Genomic DNA, 11,222 nt, shown 5'->3' with positions numbered 1-11,222 from the left:
TACTTTTGATTTGTTTTTGTTTCTTCCATTTTTAAATCCACTTTAAAGTTTCAAAATTTATTGATTTTTTTGTTTTTAATGTCCTAACACCTTGGGGATTTTTTATGTAGCTTGTTTGTTAGAAATATTTGTGAATAACTGTAGTTTTCATTATATTTTATATGTGACAGCATTGGGAGTAACAGCATAATTTCAGTAAATTAAACAGAAGATCTTAATATTAGTGCCACCTTTTATTTTTTTAGATTCATAGAAAAGAAGTAAAATACCCGCACTCAGCTTCTTCCATATTAAAAAAAATATGTTGAAGACATGAAGACAGTGTTATAGAGAAAAGAAAATCAAACTAAATGTGGTATCTATATGTAATGTATATATGAAAACTCGGTTAAAACATTTCACATTAATGCTTTCAGCATTTTCAGTGTTTGGATCCAGATCACTGCACCACAGATGCCACCATTAAACACAGGAGGTGATCTGAAATTCAGATTAAAACAAAAATGTCGCTCGCGCGCACACACACATTAGCAGATCTGTCAAACTGTGACCAAATTTCCTGAAGCCTAAACAGGCATTCTTTCCAACTGACAGATTTATCGAGCTCCTCATCAAGTTTTCATAAAACATTCCAGCTTTGAGGTCGGACCACCTGCACAAACAGGCAAGTTCAGGCAGAAGCTTTAAGATGTCATTGGCTGAAAGTCTGTGACAGTTGGAGCACTGATGGTGTATCTGCTGCAGGCTCAAACATGTGTGCTGCTCCTACTTCAACACACAACAGGTATGTGCAAAGGCGTAGCATGCGGCATCACACTTCAGTGCAGCAATTCACAATACAGGGTAAATATTTCACATCGAAATGTCAATAAACTCAAAGAAACATGAACACTAACTGAGACGTGAGAAATTACTAAAAACAGCTGTGAAGAAATTCATGAAGAAAACCAAGAAAAGATACTAAAAATATACAAAAAGTCCAAAAACAACAGAGAAGAAATGCAGACTCTGCGGCATGTTTCTAAGTTTATCTAAAATGCCTGCAACAGTTTGGCCTGAACATAGCTGGTGAGTCACCCGACCACAGAAAAACATATAAACCTGAAAAAAAAACATTAAGAAAGAGATGCAAAGCCAGAACAACACGATACAAATTCAACAAAAGGAGATCGAAAATGGCTAAACGGGCGAAAATATCCCATAAGAGAAAAATAAGAAAAGAAACATGAATAAGCAAGAAAACCACAAAAACACAACGAGACAAAGAGCAGCAAAAAAGAAGGACAAAGTGAACAACACTGTTATCCCTTATGCAGCAAGTTTGTCAGACAAACCCAGGAGAGTCTTCTCCAAGCACAACATCACAGTGTACTTTAGATCCAGCCACACACTCAGACAAAAACTGGTTCATCCCAAAGACAAAACTCCTAAACACAAACTTAACAATGTGGTGTCTGCTGTACAGTGCAGCGAGGAATGCCCAGACCTCTGAGGAAGAAGAACCTGGACCAGGAACTGCTGCTGGCCTTCTACAGCTCCTCAGTGAAGAGCGTGCTCCTCCTGCATGGGTTTTGGTACTCAGGGGCCATGACTGAGAACAGTAAGGCCGGGCAGAGGGTCATTAACACCACCTAAAAACTCAATGGCTGCCCTCTGCCACCCCTGAAGGCCATCGCCAGATCCTCCTGTCTCAGGTAAACCAGGGCCATCGCAGGTGACCCCTCGCACCTCGGCCGCCACTCGTTTGAGCCGCTGCCCTCTGGACAGCACCGCAGATCAATCAGGTCCCACACTATCTGAGCCATGGTCTGAGTAACCCTTGTCACTCAGGCCACTCACACACTGACTCTGAACTCAGGTCTTTTTGCACTGCTTCCAAACACTTTGTTCTCCATTGTGTGCCTTTCTCTTGTTTTGTATGTATTCGTCTTGACTGTACATCGCTCTTCTTTTTGCAATTTATTCCTGATGTCTTTATTATTTATATTCTGCTTTTTACTCCTGCAGAGTTTGCCTGGGGCACGCATAATTGTGTTGTACATGTACAATAACAATAAAGGGCTATTCTATCCTATTCTATTCTATGATCAATGGTGGATCAACAACCATTTTAAGTGGCAACTCCCACCAGGCTTTAATATCTGGGACTCTCCACCATTTCATCTTAGAACTGAAGACGCTTCTCAGATGAAACGTCTTCAAGAAAATTAAGTTTCAGTCGCTTTCCTTTCCAAGTTCCTTAGGTTATGACATGGATACCTGAGAACCTACACAAACATACTCCTGGAAACAGGAACAATCAAAGCTCTGTGATAGCTCCCATTTCAATGTAGGGCTCTCCAGGAAGTGCAATGTGATTCATACTTTCAAAGGCAAACTTGGTTCAGCACCAGAAAAAAGCATGTTGAAAAAATCCATCCAAGTTTCATCTGTGTGACCAACAGTGAGCTCAAGAAAAGAAACCAAAGAAGGAGAAAAAGCCCAACAGTGAAGTCCAGGCTGTATTCATATGTTAACAGTCTTCTGTAGTGTTTCAGCTGATAGACCTCAGCAGCAGTATAAAATCTCCTCCATATTTAAACTTCTTCAGCTTTTTTACATCTGCAAGCCCCTTTGCAACCCCCCTCTACCCTAGCTCCTCCTTCCATGCTGTCACTGAACTAAACACACGTCATCATTATTAGCTAGTTTTGTTAGTAGGTAGTATTTTTCTAATGCTAATGAAGTTGCAGAGCCATCACAGATCTGATGAGACATCCTTTACATCAATAGCAAAATATATGTTTTTTTTTATAGCGCCGACTAACTGGTAACATCTCAACTCTTTCAAATGTAAAAACTCAAAGTCAGTCTGTGGGCCCCAGTTCTGTGTGGGAAGTATGAAAAACAAGAGGAGAACATCTCTCCTGCTTAATCTCCATGAATATCATCAGTAAAGTAGAAATGTGGTGGGCCTGGCCTGTGGGGGGTCTCGCTGCTCGTCTTATTGCTCTAGGCTTAGATGTGAAGCACAGACCAACACGTTCTCACTCCTAATGATGAGTTAGAGCACAGACGGGTCCCAGAACAGAGCCACGATGCCAAACCTAAAGAGTGACTCTTTTGTCTTTTAAACTGATGCAGCATGCTTTCATCCTCTTACATTGTAGCGCTGTACAAAAAGGAAACAGTTTTTCAGGCTAAAGGTCTGTTTCATCATGATGTTGTGACACAGAGGAGGAAGTGAGCTTTCTCCTACAGACATTGTGCTGTCAGAGCTAAAGCACCACCACAAAACTGCACCGACAGCTCCAAAAAACTCCATCTTCATCTGGGCTCTGTTGCTTTTGTAGATTTTGAGAAAGCAAATTGTAATTTGAACCACGGTTCATATTGTAGACATTCATGAAGGCTCAGCAGAACGTGCTCACCACACGCTAAAAAAAGAAATACAAACTTTTTGAACAGTGATGATTTCAAACTGCTGGATCAGCATTTTTGATTTGTGTTATGTGAACCTCCTTATATTCTTTACACAACAGGTTGTTACAGTGGGGCAAAAAAGTATTTAGTCAGCCACCGATTGTGCAAGTTCCCCCACTTAAAATGATGACAGAGGTCAGTAATTTGCACCAGAGGTACACTTCAACTGTGAGAGACAGAATGTGAAAAAAAAATCCATGAATCCACATGGTAGGATTTGTAAAGAATTTATTCGGCAGTTGATTTTTTTTCTTTTGTTTTGGGGTCAAATTAAATTTGAATTTAAAATCTTAATACCTTTTTCATTTTCAGTTTGTTCATGTGAAATCTAACTTTTTTGTTTTTAAATGAAACTATTTTAAAGGCTTTTATTTTCATTTTCACTGATCGGGGACTTTGTAGCATTTTAATACTGTTTGTTTTACTTTTGGGTTCAGTATTTCTCTGTCTCTGTCGGATCTTTGGGTTCTTCTAATCCTGGGATGCTCTGCTACCTTCACCATGAGTACCTTTGCTTTTCTCCAGTTGTTTTGACTTTTTTCTGATTATTTATTTATATACTTAACTTATAGTTGAGCATTCCCACTTTTTGGAATAAACGGAGCCTTTTAAAGGAAGAAGGGGTCGAGACAGGAGGCACAGCTGCTTATTATAGTTTTATGCCAGTATCGGGAATGTCACAGCTGCAGCTTCCTGGTTGTAGAAAAGACAATCTACCCCTCCATCTGAACTTTTGTCCCTTAGCAATAAAAAAAGCATGGCAGCTTTCACTCGAGTATAAACATGACCTCCAACCTCCTTCTTCAGCAGATTTCCTGTCAGGTGTCGTTTCCTCCTGAATTCTTCCATGAGGTCTTTGAACCAAAACACGAGCGACAGCTTAAATTCACAGAAAGTGACAGATGGGTTCAAAGGCTGCAAAGACTCCCAAAGACTGTTTGTCAGATGGAGAAGGACAACAAAATTCAAGGTTTCTATCATAAAAAAAACTTTTCAGGATATCAGGATTTACCAAAAAAAAAACATGTTGGATCTTCGTGTCCAACATGTTTTAACAACACAAATTAATTTCACTGCCACGTCTTTTCCCACATTATCTGATATCTATCTAGATCCCAGGTGTCAGCAGACCTGAACCCTCGCCTGCAATCAGCTTGTGGGTACATCCACCTGCCGTGTGCTTTGCCAAAGCGCCTGTTCTGTTCTCACGCTGATGTTGTAACGCGTCGGCTCCCTTTGACTTCCTGAGTAAACAGTATGTAACATTAATCCGATGTCGTTCTCTGTCACAGCCTTCGTTTATGCAATCGCTTCATTCATCAGTCTCATGAAGGACTCTGGTTACTTCTGTCTTGTGCTGAATTTTTACTTTCAATTTACAGAAAATATCATTGAAAAACATTAAATTCTTTTAATTTTACATTTGGAAAAAATGACAATTGAGAGTTAAATACACACAAAAGGACAGACAATCATTTCAAAATGAAGCAAACTGACAGAATAATCAGGGCTCTGCTCCAGGAAGCCGGTTCACAAACTCAAGTTTATTATATCCGAGATCGCCAAGTCAGTGTTTTTAGTTCGGTCAGAGTTAGTTTGACAATTAGCCATCATCAGAAGAGCATGACTCACCATGGCAACAGATAAGTAAAGGCCAGAACGTCCATTTTAATCCACTGGATTGAGGAATATGAATATGCTCGTGATACTAGGAGGGGAGAAATGATGAACTGCAAAAAGGTCGTCTTCTTTTTTTTATCGCACTCTGTTATTTCTGCCATTATGGAAACAATTAGTAAGATTTAGAAGATAAATCTGATTTCATCTTTAATCTAATCTCAGTCTTCACTGATACGGACACACCAGACCAATGATAGTGACCGTTTCACACTGATGGAAGAAAGAAGCAGAATTTTTTTCAAGACTTAAGTAAAAGCAAACATGTTAAAATAAACATTGAACTATAGAGCTGTCTGTGTGTTGGACAGATAGATTTGAGATATTTCAGTTTAATTTTAGACTGTGGACAAAATCAGCAGCTATGATACGGGGGTTTATCCGGGGTAATCTGGAAAATGAGTCACGCTAAACCGGATCCAGTGTGAATCCTTGATCCATCTGGGAACTGCCCTGTTACAGAGCCTCGGATTTCTTCAGCGGGATCTGGTTCTGGGTCCACCCACTGAGACTGATTTAGCTGATTTTCAGTAGAAAAATATTGAGGCTCAGAATGTAAACATTTAAAATGTTGTTTGACACCAATCTGAATTTCAACATGATATGTAATCAGATTACAATTAGACCGTCTGCAGCTGCATTTAAAGTGATCGTGTGCGCTTTGCTGTTACACCACATGTGAGCTGAAGTTCCTCTGCTGCCTCTGGCGGATATCACTGAGTGTTTGTCGCCCTCTGATGGACACTCAGAGGTGTTGGCTGGTGAGTCTGGACTGCAGAGTAATTATCAGCATTTCATTAAAGTACAAATGTACTCATTTACCTTACTGCATTTAAAATGTTGTGAACTGAGCTGATGGAGTCATGTCAGTGTTTCTCCTCAGCATCCTGCAGCTTTAAGGCTACGTCCACACTAGCTCGGATAGATTTGAAAACTCCACGTCCACACTAGCATTTTCAGTCGTTTTCACAGAGTTGCACATCCACATTCAAACACTTACGTTCCAGTCCTGCGCATGCGTGAAACACAAGACGATTCAACCTGCAACCTCAAAGGAAAACGCATTAGTGTGGACGTAGCCTCAGAAACTTTAGTCCAGAACAACAAGGACATCACACACAATGAGGACTTCTTCAAGCTTTGCTCACAAACTTTCTGTCCTTTTCCCTCCGTCTGGGAAGTGTTTCAGGAATCTCAGACGGGGTAATTGAGACCACATGTGTGCACCACACTGATGTGTGACCCACACCTCCCTGTGAACATTATAATCGCCCGTCTGAGAATGCTTTCCACCTCTGCTTACATTCTATTAAATGTTTCAGAAAAGTGTGATTACGTCAACTTCTAATGATTCACTTGATTAGTTTCAGTGGGTCAGGACTGCAGCTGCCGTGTGTCGTATGACAAAAGCACCTTCAGGTATCTCTGTAACCTATTAAAACATGTTGCCAGTAGCGCCCTCACAAGGCTAGTTATAGAAGTCAACTTAGGAGTTTTTCAGCCTCCTGCTGTCCCACACGCTTATATGTTGTTGTTGCTTTATTGTTAATTTATGATGTGATCTCCAGTGTTTTCCTGAAACTGGGGTCACCTGTTGTTCATGTATGACAATACTAATAAAGTTATAGTTCAGTGGTGTTCATAACACACACACATTGCGAATACAAACTGAGCTCTCTGTCTCACGGTTCCCTCTTCTCACTCTGCTGAAGTTCCAATGAAATGCAGACTAAAGAACTGGAGAGAGGTCTGAGAGCTGGAAGAAGCCGAACGTTTGTCATCTGGAAAACCTGGAACAGATGCAAATGAAGCCAGGCACCAATGAATAATTCATAATTCAAAAGAAATATCAACATATTGACAGCAGAACATGAATGCAATTCAATTCAGTTTTATTTACAGAGCACCAAATTCCAACAATCAGCTCAAATCAGTTTTTCCTTCCCACTGTCGCCAAAGTGCTGCTCATAGGGGGTCATATGATTGTTGGGCTTTTCTCTGTATCTATGAAGCGCTTTGAGGCGACTCTTGTTGTGATTTGGCGCTATATGAATATAATTGAATTGAATTAAATTGAACTGTTCTCGAGCTTCAGATTCACAATGAAATTTTATCGTGCGGTTTAAAACCAACTGTTAGTTTGATGAATATGACCTCGATGCTCTCTTGCTGGCACCGTAGGGGCTTCTGTTATCACTATATTTACTGTATGTGGATTTTGATGATGCTCTAGCTCATTTTGTAGGAACCTGAAATTCACCTTAGCACAGTGATGTGCTGCCACAGGTCTTGATCACACAGCTGTTGGTATGTCAGTCAGCTACTGCAATTTTACAGAAATAATACTTTTTAATTCTTCAGACTGTCTCGTGTGAACCAAATGCCACTTCAGCTTCATAAAGCTTTATTGAACAACAAATGTAAACTGACCAATTCCACTTTGTATTCATCAAACTTTCCCTGATAGCATCTGTCCACAGTTCAACTTTGTAAAACAAGTCTACACATAATGAAATGTTTGTGCAGCATCCATAAAAAGATCATTACCTGTGTGGGTATTATGCTCTGACTGAGTGTTATCAGAGGAGAAGTAGAAAATTAAAATGACCAAATAAAACAAGTCATTCCAACATCCCAGACTGATTTACTTCCTGTTTTATTCATAGAAAAGGCAAAGCTCCAAACAACCTAAACAGGACGTGTTGCAGCTGTCACACCTCTCACATGGTGAAAAGCAGATGACCACTGAAGGTAGTCTGATGGTTTTTATGATGGAAAGTAAATCCGTTGGGCATCTTTCTTTAATATGATAACACTCTTTTGTCAGCAATGAGACGCAAAAACACCTGATCTCCAACCTCCAGAAGTAGTGAGGCAAACTTAGAGGAACTTCCAGCCCCAGATCGCAGGTGTTCATATGCAATGAAAATCTTCTTTCCACTCTTGTACAACACAGTCAAAGTGGTAGGCTCCTCTCACTGGTGCAGTAAAAATACCTGTGGGACATTTGTTTTTGTTAAATGGAAAATCAGCTGTTAGAACATCTGGAACATCAGCCTGACATCAACATAGCTGAGAAGTGACATTAAATAGAGAAGAAGTAATATTAAAAATAATTGTCAATAAATAAATAAACAAACAAAAACATCACCATGAATAGTGTTCGTTTCTCATTTCTGTTCTGGAAATAATTTAACCTGAAGGAGGCTTCCTGTTGCTGGTACGTCCCTCACCTGGCATCATACTCTACCTTCATTGGCCTTCTGTAGGTCTTTGATCTGCTCTTTCACTTTCTCCATACTGTCCCCAGACATGTGCTGTATAAGCGTCATCTCCTAACTCGAGCTTTTTATAACATGGCACGGGCTGCGTGGAATCTGCTGGTCATGTGAAATGTGATGGCAGTGTAGACAGTGCAGATTTGGGCTCAGGACACACAAGCCACAGAAGACAAAAAGGTAAACAAGACAGAGCAAAGGAATGGAAATACAACAGGATTAATCCATCTGTTAACAAAAGCAGTCAGGGAAGTAAAGACATTGAATAATAAGCACCAGGAAAGCATAACACCATAACCAGAAGGTGAAATAACTATACAGAATAAATGACCAAAATACAAGATTATCAAAAATGCAAACTAGAAACTCCTAATCATCCCAAAACGCAAAACGCTACGTCCAACAACAAAGGGATACAATGAACCATAAATATGCTTCTGTAACTGTAAAAATTTAAATGAATAAACTCGCATTCTGCTAAAGCTACCATGAGCGTTGGTATCCTCATCAGCCACCTCACACAGTGCAGAGCCACAGGATCACACCTACAGGTGCTGGTGAATGATTGAGGAAGCAGGCTTCTTAGACTGCATTACTTAACAAACTGAAAAACTGAAAATGAGCATGTGAAAATCTGGTTGTTGAATAAAGTACAAATCTATTCAGACTGACACTGACTGATCCAAATATATAACATTTCCCACTTGGTCCCCAAACATTGTCAGGGTGTTTTGTTTTCAATAAATATACAGTAAGGGAAACATGATTTGAATCCCTGATGATTTTGTAAGTCTGCCAGAAAAATAAATAAATGAACATGCTTCTTCTTGAGCCAATACTTTATTGTGTTGGCCGTGTGTTTTGGATCATTGTCGTGCTTGAATACACACCCACGACCCATTTTCAATGCTCTGACTGAGGGAAGGAGGTTCTCACCCACGATTTGACGATACATGGCCCCCATCAATTCCTCTTTGATGCAGTGCAGCTGTCCTGTCCCCTTGGCAGAAAAACACCCCCAATGCATAATGTTTCCTTGTTGACGGTGGGGATGGTGTTCTTGCAGTCATAGGTAGCATTCCTCCTCCAAACATGGCGAGTTCAGACAGGCCTGTACATGTGCAGATGGACCTTGCAGGCACTGCAGGATTTCAGTCCTTCACGGCGTAGCGTGTTACCAATTGTTTTCTTAGTGACTCTGGTCCCACTCTCAGAAAAACGATGGTTCTTAAATGGTTCTTCAGATGTCTTCATGGTTCTTTAAAGAACCATCATACGTCATAGAACCTTTTTATTTTGTGGATGGTTCTTCAGCTATTACAAATGGTTCTTTAAAGAACAAAAGGTTCTTCATCCTTAGCTGTCTAAGTTTGATGGTGTAAATGGCATAAATATTTATTTACTATAATGAGGCTGTGAATTATACTGTGTGTTTTGTTTGTGTGCATGTGTGTGCGAAGGGGGAGGCGGGTTACCTGGTGATTACCCTTCAAGAGCAGATGGTAGGAAACTGAATATTCAAATAAAAGTTAGAAATACTTAAAAATATACTGGTGGCAGGGGTGGGGGCCAAAGCCTAAAGACCCTAACCCCAACACCCCTAACCCCGCAAACCCACTGATCACAAATAATGTGGTGACAGAATATGGAATTTATTATTAAGACATTTATGAATGTGGTGAGTTAACAAACAGTAGACACAATGCACACATCCAAACACTGTTCTGTTTTAAATTTTAATAAAGTATTACTATTTTCTGCTTCAAGGCATTACTTTTGAGATTATTATATATATTAGCAAATATAGCATATAGCACAATATAGCATTGTTTTTTATAATGTGTTCTTGTGAATTGATTGTGTATCGCATACATTCGATTTGACTTTCTGCGAGACAACAGTCGTCCGCTGGCCAAAAAAGTTTTCCAAATACCTCCACGTGATCTAGCCTGGATTTGGGAAAGAATAGGAAAAAAAATCTGCTCCTCCTGCTTCAGATGCAATTTGTGTTTCTGTGTTAAGAGGCGGCGGCGAGAGGGGAGACCTCGGCTCATCCAGCTGGAGAGCCTGACCAGGAGGAGTCGAACATTAACTCGGCTCTTCCAGGGCACCCTGCAGACTCGGCTGTTGGCATCGATGAGGGATGACGTGAACGCCAAACTGGAGTCCATCACAGGTCAACTGCAGGTATGCGAGTCAGACCTTCTGAGGAGGGTTTCACTTTTCTCTCTTCTTTATAATTGACTCTTTTCTCTCTCTTTCAGCTCCTTGTCTCAGAGTGGGAGGGATTTGAAGCACAAAGGGAGGAGCTTGTCGTTTGGTTGGCTGATATGGATGTCCGCCTGAGAGGTTGACCAGCTGACAGGAAACACCTGTGAAAAACTGAAACAACTGCAGGTGTGGGCTTGTTTTGATATGACATATGTTTGATATGATACATACGTCAGAGACATTATCCTAAACTGGACTAACAAAGGACCATGAGTCCAACATGAAACGTACATTACATAGCGTAAGGCTGAAGTTCATTGATCATTTTAATCATAAACTTGTTGTTGAAATATTTTTACTGAACATGCAAACATCTGCTGATGAAAATGTGTTGATTTAATGGTCTGTTATGAAGCTATTTCTAATGTGTTTTATCACTTTCTGATGTTTTATTAATTAAACAATACATGTATTAATTGCTGTGTTATCTGTAGATATAGTATTTATATATATTTATTTATAGTATAGCAAATATATTTAATTACCGTAATTGTCGGGCTATAAGCCGCTACTTTTTGCACAAGCTTTGAACCC

Source organism: Aulonocara stuartgranti (assembly GCF_965226115.1).
Source record: "Aulonocara stuartgranti genome assembly, chromosome: 10".
NCBI classification, from domain to species: Eukaryota; Metazoa; Chordata; class Actinopteri; order Cichliformes; family Cichlidae; genus Aulonocara; species Aulonocara stuartgranti.
This window is presented reverse-complemented; position numbering follows the sequence as displayed.